This window comes from Camelus dromedarius, chromosome 14, assembly GCF_036321535.1.
Source record: "Camelus dromedarius isolate mCamDro1 chromosome 14, mCamDro1.pat, whole genome shotgun sequence".
Lineage (NCBI taxonomy): Eukaryota > Metazoa > Chordata > Mammalia > Artiodactyla > Camelidae > Camelus > Camelus dromedarius.
In genome coordinates this window covers 45511034-45524368 of record NC_087449.1, presented here as the reverse complement: position 1 = coordinate 45524368, position 13335 = coordinate 45511034, and the positions used below count along the sequence as shown (strand labels likewise).

The 13335-nt window shown below is 36.4% G+C and overlaps 1 protein-coding gene across 5 annotated transcripts in view; it reads left to right on the top strand.

The window, feature by feature from the left end:
• Nucleotides 1-13335, top strand: part of THRAP3 (thyroid hormone receptor associated protein 3) — a 64928-nt gene that overhangs the window by 19912 nt on the left and 31681 nt on the right. For 4 of the 5 annotated variants that reach the window (XM_010977534.3, XM_010977533.3, XM_031464751.2 and 1 more), the window contains one exon: nt 4080-4186. The exons of the other annotated variant lie outside the window; for it this stretch is intronic. The gene's annotated coding sequence lies outside the window, so the exon portion shown is untranslated. The remainder of the gene's footprint in view (nt 1-4079; nt 4187-13335) is intronic. 5 annotated transcript variants of the gene reach the window in all.

The window sequence follows — 13335 nt, the reverse complement described above, 5'->3', positions numbered from 1 at the left end:
CATTTACTTACTAGTTCCAGTATACATGTAATGTAGTGGTTTCAGAATTGTTAACCTATACCCTTTAACAACTTTACAACTAGAACAACTTTAACAAATACGGGTGGTTATGTACAATTCCTTTTTTTTTTTTATGCTCTGTTTCACTCATTTCCGAAGTTACTTAGGTCAGCACCTTTCCGTTCCACCTGCCTTATTTTTTAATTGACTACTTATATTGTTCCATTGTCCTTAGCTTTTCAATCAAAAGAGGCTAAAAGTCTTAAACAAGTTCATATTCTCCAGACACATTTCTTAGGCTGCCTCAGTCAAACATGATTTAATTAACTCACTGTTAAATGGTTTTGCTTCTTATGCTATGCAATACTCAGAAACTTACTTTGGTTGTAGCCTCATTTTTATTTTTTATCTTTTGTTTTTATGAAGATCTTCTGTTGTGATAAGATACTCTGTTTTAAATTTTTTTAATTTTTCTGACAGTTGGTTTCCTGTGAGTTGGGAATATTGTGATGAGTGCTTAGTTTTGTTATGTCGACACATTGTATTCATGGCACAGCTGTGGTGTCATTTCATAATAAACACAGTGCCATTGCCATCTAATTGGATAAAAGAATCATCCACACTCCACACTGTGCCTTAAATGGTAACATTCAGAGTCCATTTTCTCGTCTTGTTTTGACATAGTGAATATGTGCTGGTTATTTTAAAAAAGTAATGAAATGCTTTTGAGTTATAAGTGGTTCACCATAATTTGTTGCAGTGCAAAGTGATGAGACCACTGCTTGCAGTCACTTTTGCAGCTACTCAACTGTGCAGTTTTAGGGTGGAAGCAGTTTATCTGAATGAACATGGCTGTGTTCCAGTAAAACTGTTCATGGTTACTGAAATTGGAATTTCGTAGAATTGTCATATGTCATGAAGCACTGGATATTTTTCTACTGTTAAAAAATGTAGAAACTGTTCTTAGCTCATAGGTGATAGAAAAATAGGTTGGGCTAGATTTTGCCATTGTGCCGTTATTTGCTCACCCTCCCCCCCCCAGTGTAGGAGGCCCTGTATACACGACACATTTGGAAATACCTGCCTTTCTCTCCAAAACCATTCATAGTAATTTGACCAGTTTTGGATTCAATCTTTGTTCCTCCTGATACCAGGGAAGCTACTTGGAGCAAGATATTGCAGTTTTCTGCAGGAAAACACTAAAAGGTTTATTTGTCCAGCTGTCATAATTTTAACAATTTCTAGTATTTTTTTTAATGAGGAATGACTCTTAACCCTAGATTTTATCATTTATTGGATACTTTGGATTAACGTGAATAGAAGACACTGTCCTCTTTTTTTCACTTTTATTGGTATCAACTTGCTTTTGAAACTAGAGCACATTAGTTCTTAAGTAATATAGAAGCAATTTGTGCCTGGTGGTTTAAAGGACTATCTTTGACCTCAGGTTTATAGGAGCAGGCAAGGTCATCCTTGTCCTTCCTCACGCTCTAAATCTCTCAACAAATGATTGCCAGGGGTGCCTTAGGTGAGATAAGAAAAAAAATTTGAAGTCTTCTTTAACTATAGGAGGTAAAAATGCTATGACCCACTCTTTGTTTGGATTTTGGAACTGTGTTGTTACTTAAGGTGTAGTGATGTGTGAAATGTGGGAGCATTCTGAGCTACATTCTGGTCTAAGCCACTGCTGTCCTTTACCTGGATAATACAATTTCTTCTGCTCTTGCCCTGTTAAAGTCTGTTCTACACCCAGCAGCCAAAATGGGCCTTTCAAAACATAATTCTGGTCATTACTACTATGCTGAAAACACTGCGTAGCTGCCTACATTCCCTCTAGGGAAACCAAAGTCCTTACGACAGCCTGCAAGAAGGCCCTTTCCATTCCCCCATGTCTGTGACCTGATCTTCCAACTGCTCCCTGGCAACTGTTTGCATTGCAGCCACTCAGTTTTTCCCTCTTGCTCAGGTACGCCAAGCATGTTCCCTCCCCAGGGTCTTTGCACTCACTTTTTCCTCTCTGGTCCCCTTTGCCTTCGCATAAAGCACAGCTTACTCTTCAAGTCTTCTACCTGCCTTGACCACTTTGCGTGAAATAGTAACTCTTATTCCCCGTGTGCCCCTCCATCTGCCCTTAAGAATGAATCTTCATTGCTAGAATAGTGCCTGGCAATGTAGTAGGTACTTAATAATTTTTTTGTTGAATAAGTGGACAGTTAGAAGGAAAATTGTGCAGAAGGAGAAAAGGTATATTGTCGGCAATGTCCTTGCTAATACACTGGTATCTGTCAAAGGGAGGTTCAGGAGAATGAGGCTGATAAGTTTCTTCTCACTGTCCAGATGGCACAGGCAGGGCAAGTTTGAGGGTGCATAAAAGCTGTAGTGGCAGGAATGACTTAGGACTTCAGGTATCTCCTTACTGTCATAGAATAACTAAGGGCCAGAGCCTCAGATTTGCTTTCTCCACCCATTGCAGCAATGGAAAATCGAAGGTTTGTGGGATGATAAAATTCTTGCCAGTGTCCGAGAAGAGGGTAATTAATAGGAAGGAAAATGGTGGGGTAGTGAAAATAAAAGGGGTGTGTGGGTGTGTATTAAGTGATTAGAATTTTAAGGATGGATGTATTGAAATAGTTCTTTTCTTTAGTTAGTGCATTGTAGAGTAAGCAGTTTCCAGTCTTGTAGCAGTCATCAGGATTTCCCTTAAGCTGACTGTTGTGTGCCCCTGTGCCTCTGCAGTTAGAAATAGGGAAAGAAGTTTTGGCTCATATAATCTAGGATGAATTCTGAGCATAACCTGCAAGAAGTATGCAAAAGTGTTTTGAAAGAATTTTTTTGGAAGTGCTATATTTTTGCTGTCTATCAGCTAAGTAAATACATGTCAACACTGTCATTAAATGATAAATTGAGTACTAATTTCATCTGGATGAAAGTCATCCTATTAGGGTTAAGAGTAGGTTTTTGTTGCCTCTTTGCAATGTTAATTATCTGATTACCTTTGATAAAGGTCAGAAGTTTATTGCGTGGGTATTCAGTTTACTCAGCAAACACCTAACAGTGTTAGGTATATAGAGTTTGCAGCCCCGTGAGGTGAGTTGACATATTAACAGACACAGTGAGATGAGTGAAAGGAGAGACATGTCTAGGGTAACAGAGAAGCAGTACCTAACTCGGCCTGGGTGAGCCCGGGACAGCTTGCTGGGGAAGGAGACCCTCATAAGAATGAGTAGGTGTTTGGTGAGAGGGGAGGAGGCTTTCTTGGCTGAGGGCTCCATATGTACTAAGCTTAAGGAGATGCGATCCTTTCTTTCCTGGCGAAAAAGGCAAGGATTCAGCTGTGCGTAAACCACAAATTTCAGTGACAGCTAAGGTGGGTGTTCTTGATTAAGTGAATGCTGAGTCAGAAAAGAAAAGATTAATGTCAAGACGGCATTTTCAGATTATTTGAATCTTGGGTACTTTACAGTATTATTAAAGAAAGATAAAACTAATAAGCTAGGAGCGGGGACATTAACTACATACTGAGCTTGCTGATCTTGCAAGTTAGTTTTCATATTTGTTTTGGGTTAATACGACATAGCTTTGATATATGACCATGTTAGTAATGTTTAAATCTGGGAATATTTAAACAACTGGATCTGAAGGGTTTTTGGTGCTAAGAGGGATTAAGGTGGGGGTACTTTAACTTGAAATTATTTGTTAAATTTAGTTAAGCATACTTTAATTAATTGTTGTTATTATTGATTTTGTTTCAAGCACTTAATTCTTCTGAAGTACTTCTCCAGGTTGAATTAGGGAGTTTGCAAATTAGTCTTGCATAATGCAAACCATAGCACCTGAAACCCTGCCAGTGGAAGTGTCAGGCTCCAAGAGGAAGGTTTTAGCCTTCCATGCTGCAGCCTTACAGGCGGGCAGAGACCCTCAGGCCAGTGTACTTTGAGAGAGAACCCTGTGTCCACTTGAAGTGAAGTTGAGGACTAACGGAGAGTTTCTGCTTATAGGTTTCAAGCATCTATATTTCAAGATGGAATCTACAAGATTTGGATATCTGTTTTATCACTGCTTATTTCTTCTCATTCCAGAATTGTACCCTGACTTTGTAAATTGGAGAAGCTAGCAGCACTGCCAGTGTTCTTTGAGGTAGTGTCTCTTTGGGATCTGGTTCACGTCGAATCATTGTTCAAATAAGGTAAATGCATGGTGATAAAAGGAACTAATAATAACTTCACTCGCTATAACTTCACTCACCTGTCTTATGTTAAGAGTTGTTTATCCAGAAGACCCTTTAATGGAAGGAAGTTCTGGATTCTCACTAAGCAATGTTTATTTTTCAGTTTAACCAACTGAAACAAGATGATAAAGTAGTTTTGCTCTCCTGATTCCATCTGAAGTTATAGAATCAACAGTTACTTTTTAATTTTAACTAACTTTTGAGTTTTTTAGTAACACAACTTTATTCACTTGGAATACTGAAAAAAATCAGCCATAAACTTGACATATATAATCATTGTTAATATTTTGGTGAACAGACTCTTTTCATGATTATGTTACTTGAGTAAGTGTGTGTGTGTTTAATTAGAATTGGAATTGTGCTTTTTTTGTCACCTGGTTCTTGTTAAGTTTTTTTTCTGTTTGCAGTTTTAAATGACTAATGGCATTTCAACACTGAATGTGCCATGTAATTTATTTAACTAGTTTCTTTTTGGTAAACGTGTAGGCTTTTCTCATTTTTCCCTGTCTTAGATAACTATGTGATGAATATGAATAAGTTTATACATGCAGTTGACTTCCCACCATAGTACATTTTCTTCTCTTAATCTTAAAAAGCATCTTATATATTTACTTATACCCTTTTTTGTTTTCCTTTTTATTAATGTATGTACAGAAACCCTATACATAGACATGTCAGGCCATCAGCTCCATGGGGCTTTTTATGAAAAACAGCCCCTCCTGCCTGCCTGCTTCCTAGTCCCCAGAAGGAGTCATTTCCAACTCTTTACTGTTTCTTTTGGCATTATCTCTAATAAACTTATTTTGCTACTTACAGATTTTTCAGTTTTGGTTGTTATCAACTTCTCACCTTGGATAGTGGTTGATTCCTGTAGAAGTCTCACCACCTCACATACCCACATTTATTGTCACTCTGGTTACATGTAGTGTAATTTTGGTTAGTGCAGTATTCACTGTTAATATTATGGTTATGTATAGCTTATTCACAGCCAGATCATGTTGCATGCTATGGTTAATTTTCCTTTTTTTGCCTGACTGCTCATTGTCTCTTGTTAATAATAACCTTTTTCTGGTCTGTTTTGTTAAGTTTCTGTGTTCTTATAAGTATTTTCTTTCTAAACTTGCCTAGAAGTGTAAATCTTCCTCAGTACTTTAAGAATTTTAGTTATATTATAAATTTTATTTTCTTAGGGATATTTGTAAATCTGTTTTATTCTGGACATCTGCTCTAGGCAGCTGCCCAGCTGTCATGTGTATTCCAACACCTCATCCTAATGATTTTTTCTGCCTCTGTTGTATTGGATCCTGTTAATCTTTTCCCATAGCCTTTTCCCTTTTGATTTAATCTTACTTTGGCGGAGCACTTTTCTCTGTTAGCTTCCTGAGGAAAGGGTATACAAGAGGTGGATTTTTTTTGGATGTGCCTGTCTGAAAATGCCTTTATATTGCACTCATATTTATTGTTAGTTTGGCTGGGTATAGAATTCTAGTTTGTAAATCATTTTCCTTTAGAATTTTGAAGATGCTGCTCCTCTTTTTCCCAGTGTTCTGAAATTTCATAATGATGTTCTTGGTAGTTGTTTTTATCCAGTAGACTGAAATTTATGTCCCTCAGTTCAGGGAAATTTTCTAGAATTGTGTCGATTTTTCTCCCCTTTATTTTCTGTGTTCTTTTTCTGGAATTAATACTGTTTGGATGTTGGATTTTTTTGGACTGATGCTCTAATTTTGTCTTTTTCTGCTGTTTCCGTCTCTGCTTTTGTTCTACTTTTTGGGAGATTTCCTTGGCTATGTTTTTTAACCTTTGTTGTATTTTCTTCCCCACTTGTGTTCATATATTTTATTTATATATGTATTTTTTCATGTTAGCAAGATTTTTGTTTAGTCAGTCTAACTCCTTCATACAATTCTAAACAACCTCACTCTCTATAAGAATATCATTATGTCCATCATACATTCACAGAAGTTTTGCCTTCTACAGCTGTCAGGACAAACTGGCAAAGGTTGGTTCTTTAAATTTTATCATGTGGGTCAGGGATTCCATTTACAATAAATTACAGACAGCTTTCTCCTTACATCTGATGAAGATTTTTTTATTGGCTGACAGGATAAGATTTATTTTTTAAATTTTATTTTATTGTGGTAAGAACACCCAAGATGAAATCTACCCTCTTAGCAAATTTTTAAGTATACAGTACCTTATTGTTGACTATAGATAGTGTTGTACAGCAGATCTCTAAAGCTTACTCATCTTTCTTAACTGAAACTTGATACATATTGATTAGTAACTGCCCATTTTCCCCTTCTCCAGCCCCATGACTGTTCTACTCTTTGAATTTATGAATTTGTCTATTTTAGGTACTTCATATAAGTGGAATGATGTAGTTTTTATCTTCAGTGACTGGCTTATATCACTTAGTATAATGTCTTCAAGGTTCATCTATGTTGTCACATATGCAGAATTCTTTTTAAAGGCTGAATAGTATTCCATTGTGTGCATATATCCCATTTTCTTTATCCATTCACCTATTGATGGACATTTAGGTTTTCCCACATCTTGGCTATTGTGATAATACTGTGGTGAACATGGGAATGCTAACATTTCTTTGAGATCCTGATTTCAGTTCTTTTGGATAAATACTCAGAAGTGGAATTGATGCATATGTCTTCTTGTATTTTTAATTTTCAAGAGATCCTTTTTTTTCTCTGAATGAAGCAGAGATTAAATAGCATGGTGTTTATGATTGTGAGTAGTTTCCTCATGTGTAAAATGGGGGGTAATAAATAGTACCTAACCCATAACAGTATTGTAAGTTAAATGAATTAATATATGTAAAGCATTTAGAGAAGTGCCTGGCTATAATTTTTTATTATTTTTACTACATTCCTGTCCATACATGACAGATATAATGTCTTTTATCTTTGAGAAAGTTAATGGTAGTCTTTTAAATAGGCTTAGATAAGCCTATGAAGTAGACACTAGTATTTTCTTTTTTAGTGGTTTGCTTTTTTATTTTGTCATTAATCAGTTGTCCCAGCTCTTTTTTTTCTTTTTCCCCAACTCTTGATTTATCATTTTTTCTAGTGTTTTGAAAAGTTGCCTTCATGAGAGTGTATTAATAGGGTATATTTCTAAACTTTGTGTTTTGTTCCATATATCTGTCTAATCTTGTACTAATACTCAATCTTTTTATTATTTTTGCCTTTTTTTCATCTTTAAATACTTAGTAATGCAAGCCTTTCTTCTCTCTCCAGACTCAGCAAACAAAATACAATTGATACTTCCATACTTCTTGGTTGTCTCCATATGGAACTCTGGCAGTTCTTCAAGAGACCTTTAAATACTGGAAACTAGAAAATAATGACTAGAAGGATATGTACGTAGGAATCCAGTTTCATGTTTTTAAAAATAAGCATACTGAATTTTCATCTCAAAGATTCTTTGTGTTTTAAAGCTGCTTTTGATTTTTTTGATTCAGTCGGTAGACATTTCAGGGCTTGTCACAGTGCCTGTTCTCTGTGCTGGGGGTACCAGCAGTGAGCAAGACAGAGAGGACTCCAGTTCTTGAGGAGCTTTCATTCTAGTTTGGAAAGGCAGATAAGATAATTTCAGATTTTCCTAAATGCTTGGAAAGAAATAGGACTACAAGATAATAGTGAGGTGTCACTCGATGGGATGCTTAGGAAGAAGACATTTTCCAGTTAAGTGACAGGCTGAGATCTGAAGGATGATTTAAGAGCCAGCCATGTTTGAGACTGCAGAAAAGTGTTCATGTAGAGAGAATGGCAAGTGTTGCAAATACTGAGACTGTAAATGTTCAAGGAATAGAAAGAAGGCCTTTGTGGTTCCAGTAGAGTGAAGTGATTGGGGAGAGAGTGGTTTGAGTTGATGTTGGAGAAGTAGGCAGGGGCCAGATCACTTAGAATCTTGAAGTTATGGCAAGCTAGAGTTTTCATATATAAATCTGATGAATTCAGTTTTCTTCCTTTTTAAAAAAACCAAATACAAGATGTTCTAGGAAATAATTAGACCTATTTCTATATGTATTTAATATACTGTTCCTTAAAGAAACCCAGAGAGGGGAGTTGGCACTGATCACATGTATCTAAACTAAGTTCTGGTTGAGCGTTTGGATCTACCTGGGACTGGGGTAGTTGAGTGGTCTCTAAATTTAAATAGCTCTGCATAGTGCCTTAATTAATTTACTTTAAATGGAAGCAGCAGGTTGGGGTCTTGATTTCTTTTGTAGACTCAGGTGACTGGTAAGATCCAGAATGATAACAAATCTTGAAATTATTTTTGGTTTCTTTTGTGGAGTTGTGTGTTTATGTAAGACATCTCTTCCTCCTTCAGCTTATCTGGTGAAGTACAGGTATAAATGGAAAGACATCAGGTAGTTAGCTCAATAGGAAAGTCTTGGTAGATGAAGACTAGAAATTGCAAAAATAAATGATGAATTTAAAAGTGACTAATATTGGATCTGGTTCACAATTTGAGCATTTGAAGACAATTTTTATAATCTTTGTTGTCCTTGATGACAAGTCTATCCAAAAGAACTCCATTGTGAGCCACATGTAATTTCAAATGTTCTAGCAGCCACATTAAGAAAATAAAAAGAAGCAGATGAAATTAATTTTAATGATACATTTTATTTTTTATTTTAATTTATATATATTTTTTATTGATGTATAATTCTCATTCACAGTGTGTCAATTTCTGCTGTACAGCACAATACTTCAGTCCATACAGGAACATACATATATTCATTTTCACATTTTTCGCCATAATTTACTACAAGATACTGAATATGGTTCCCTTGGCTATTAATGGTACATTTTAAATAGTGTATCCAACACATTCTCATTTCAACATGTAATTAATACAAAAAATAGTTAGTGAACTATTTTACATTCTGAGTTTTGTACTAAGTCTTTGAAATCCTGTGTTTTATACAGTTCATTATGGTTCAGACCAGGCACATTTCAAGTATATGGTAGCCACATGTGTATGGGACAGTGTGGTTCTAAGGGCTCATACTTCTGAAGGAATGGATACAATGATATGATTTAGTTATTGACCGATACCCTGACACATTCCAAACAATTCAAAGCAGTGATGGATGAACACATAAGGAAATAAACACATATTTTTACCCCTTCAAACCTCTGTGTGATAGACGTGTTTGGGGAAGATGATTTGATCCTAAAAAGACTAATATGTATAAAAGATGTCAAACAACTTATCTCCTAAGAGAGTTGTAAACAAGCTTCATGTAGAACTTAATGTAAACAGTGGCTATCTGTGTATCAATGGTAGGATGATTACTTGGTGGAGAGTGACCACAGTCCTAGTCCTTGGGATCTGTGTATCAATGGTAGGATGATTACTTGGTGGAGAGCGACCACAGTCCTAGTCCTTGGGATCTGTAAAGAACCTTTGCGAACCACTGGTTCTGAATTCCTTTCCAGGTTTCCTGAATAAGAATCTTGATAGATGGACTTTAAAAAAAAAATTCTGTAGGTGACTGCAATATGTATCATTGGTTCAGCCCAAGGTCTTAGTAATAACAATTTCATTTAAAATATGTTAAGTGTCATGATTGGCTGTATAACTTAGTTTTTAAAATGGTTTATCATAGTGAGAGCTGGAAGGAGGCCATTAGTTAACATAGCCTATAATGTCTTTATTAAGTTAGAAAAACTGAGAGTGCCTCTGAAAAATGAGAAGGATGAATTCACCAGTGGTAACACATGTAACAGGAACTAAAATTGCTGTTACTTTCCCCTAGGGTTATAGGAGACGAACCTCCAGAGTGAATCAAAGATTGTTTAAGTTGCTGACTGTGCTGTTCATTCTGTTTCTCTGATAATGAAGGGTTAATTCCATAGATGATCCTGAGTCTAATAGACACCCATTGAGCAAATTTTCAGAAGATACCACAAGTTGCCTACACTGGGGAGATTGGGATAAACAAGTTCTAAATGAATGGCCCCTCAGCTTGGTGTTGATTTTCCCTGCTACCATACAGCAACAAAGGGATGTATTCTCCATAGGTTGTGACCTTAGAATTTGACCTTTTCTTGCTTCTGGGTATCTCTTCAGTGCAACACATGCCAATTTTGCCAGTAAAGTTATAAAGCACTTTATTGTTCTGGTAGGAGGATACCTGATTATGTACTAAAAGCAGGAAAATAAAATCAGTGGTGAAATCTATTTGTTCTCAGAGAAGTTCCTAAATATCACCCTTTCACCGCTCTAGGGTTGTAGCTAAACATAGCTTAAGGTGTGAACTCAACTTGCTGAATGCCAGGCAGTTTATGTACACTTATTTAATTTGCGTAGCAGTCTTGTGAGGTAGGTCATGTTTGGAAGATTGAGAGATTAAGCATCTTGTCCAGCTAATGGGTGGAGGAGCCAAGGTTTGAACCTAGTTCTTTTTTGTTGCCCAAGCCACTACTCACTGCAGAACCCAGCCCAGTATTATTAAGTGACACTCTAGGGTTCTGTTCATTTGGGACAAGGCATTCTAGGTTGATAATTTGCTTCGGCATATTCCCTTACTTACACCTACATTTGTATGCCCATCTTGAAGTAACATTATATTATGGAAAACGGTGAATGAAACTGGATTCTAGTCTAGTTTGGTTGCTTACTACATGTTGGGAATTTCTGCATTCCCTTTCCATTGAGCAGGAATTTCCCAATGTCTATTTACTTTGGTCCTCATAACTGTGATGTGGACACCATAACTACTGTCCCTTTTTTTTTTTTTAATTTTTTGTTTGAGAATAGTGTAAGATACAGAAAATTGCAAGAGTGGTACAGGATTCCTGTATTGGTTTGGTAGGGCTGCTGTAAGAAAGTACCACAAACTGGGTGGCTTAAACAACAGTAATTTATTGTCCCACAGGCCTGGAGGCTAGAAGTTCAGAAATCAGGGTGTTGGCAGGATTGATTCCTTCTGAGACCTTGTGAGGGAAGGATCTCTTCCAGGCCTCTCTTGTCGGCTTGTAGATGGCCATTTTCTCCCTGTGTTTCTTCATATTGTCTGCTTTCCACATATTTCTAGGTCCAGATTGCCCCCTTTTATAAGGATACCAGTCATATCTCTAAAGATTCTGTGTCCAGATGAGGTCACATTCTGAGGTACTTGCTGTTAGGACTTCAACATATAAATTTTAGGGTCAGGGAGACCCACTTTAAATTTAACCCGTGACAGTCCTCATGTTCCCTATATCCATTTTCTTCTATTATTAGCATCATACATTAGTATGGTATGTTTGTCACAATTAATGAACCAATACTGTTGTTAACTAAAGTGTAAGCCCTATTTTTAACATATAAGAAAACTTCAGTTTAAAGAGGGGATATGACTCAGAAAAGATCTCACAACTAGTGACCTCCCTTCTGATTTTTGCACAAGCAAAAGAAAACTTCCAGTCACATAAGCCTGAAAAGATATTTTCTACCTATAATTATAATAGGACTTTCTTGTTCTCTGCATCCAACACAGTGCGTGGCACGGAGTAAGTGTTCAGTAAATTCTTTTTTTTTAAAATTTATTTTATTTTAAATTTTTTTTTGAGGGGGGAGGCAATTAGATATTTATTTGTTTATTGGTTTATTTATTTTAATGGAGGTGCTGGGAATTGAACCCAGGACCTTGTGTGTCCTAGGCATGTGCTCTACCATTGAGTTATACCCTTCCCCCGTTCAGTAAATTCTGATAGAATGAACAGAAAAATGTTCTTGGTACTTCTTGGACCATGGTATTTTTGGAGATTATACTCACACTAATCTTGCCAAAGTAACTATAAAGTACAGAGATTGTGAAACCCACTTCAATGAGAAAACAAAACTATTTTAAAAATTGTGAAACGATTGTGTATTTACCTTTCCAGGAACCACCACTTGGTGCGATGTCCTATTTGTTCGTAAATCCCAACCTACTAACCTTATCCTGAAACCTTAGAAGTTAAGTTGTATGTCCAGTATTATCCACATTTAATAAATGCATACTGAAATCTAAAGTCCCCCAGAATTGCTCTAATTACAAGTCACTTCCTTTTGCTATGACATTGTTAGATAAACCATATACTTAAAACGCAGAGGGCCAGTAAATAAAGTTGAATTCACCACTCGCATACTTGTTATTTTTTCTAGGAGGCGTACTTAATAATAGAAGAAATTGGTGTGTAAATTTCTTTGCATATGTTTTATTTTACCTCGTTTTTTTTCATACTGGTGATTTGAGCCCTGAATTCATTACTTATGTGTATCTTTTAGAATTTTCAAGCATTGATTAAATTGTGTTGCTTTCTGTGAATATTGCATTTATCCCAGCTGTCTTAAGATTTTCATATGTTTTAATTTTTGATTGGGGGAGAAACAGCAGTTTGAAAGAATGAATAATGGGGTTTCCCAGCAAAGGTTTGTCATTATGATCTTAAATTATTCAGTATTTTCTCTAGTGTTAAGAAAACAACAACAACAAAGAAAAAGATACATGAAACTCTTATTCCTTAGGTCTGGAAATCAGGCCTAAAATAATTAGTGGCATGTAATCTTCTGTGCCACATAGAAGACACCTATCTCACTATTTTTCCTACCTTTCCGAGTTACTGAGAAGTAACGTGGTCTTGTTCCTTTAAAAAGTGAAAAATGGAAGAGATGGAGTTTGCCATGTTACTAGGACAGAGAAACTAATTCACTCACTCAAGAGCAGGAAGGAAATGTGACCTCTTGCTGGCTGTGTGATGGAAAGAAGCTCGCAGCAGTTTCCCTCACCCTGATAGGGTTCTGTAGCAGAGCCCTGACTCCCTCTGGAAACTCATCTTTCCCAAGTGAGGTTGGTGCTGCCTGAATTTGGTGTTGGTGGATTACCCTAAGCAAGTCATAGTTTAAGTAAAGCCAGAAGGTAAGTGGCTAAGTCCCTGGTCAGCTACTTTCAGGTAGATGGGCTAGTTTTTATAAAGCTGTAGAATATGATGTATCTTAAATGATTTCTTCTACAGTAAATTTCAGAGTTGATGGAATGGGAGTGGAGGGATGATTCTTTTTTAAAAGCAAAAAGTTTAACCCTACCAGTTAATTCCATTTTTAGGACA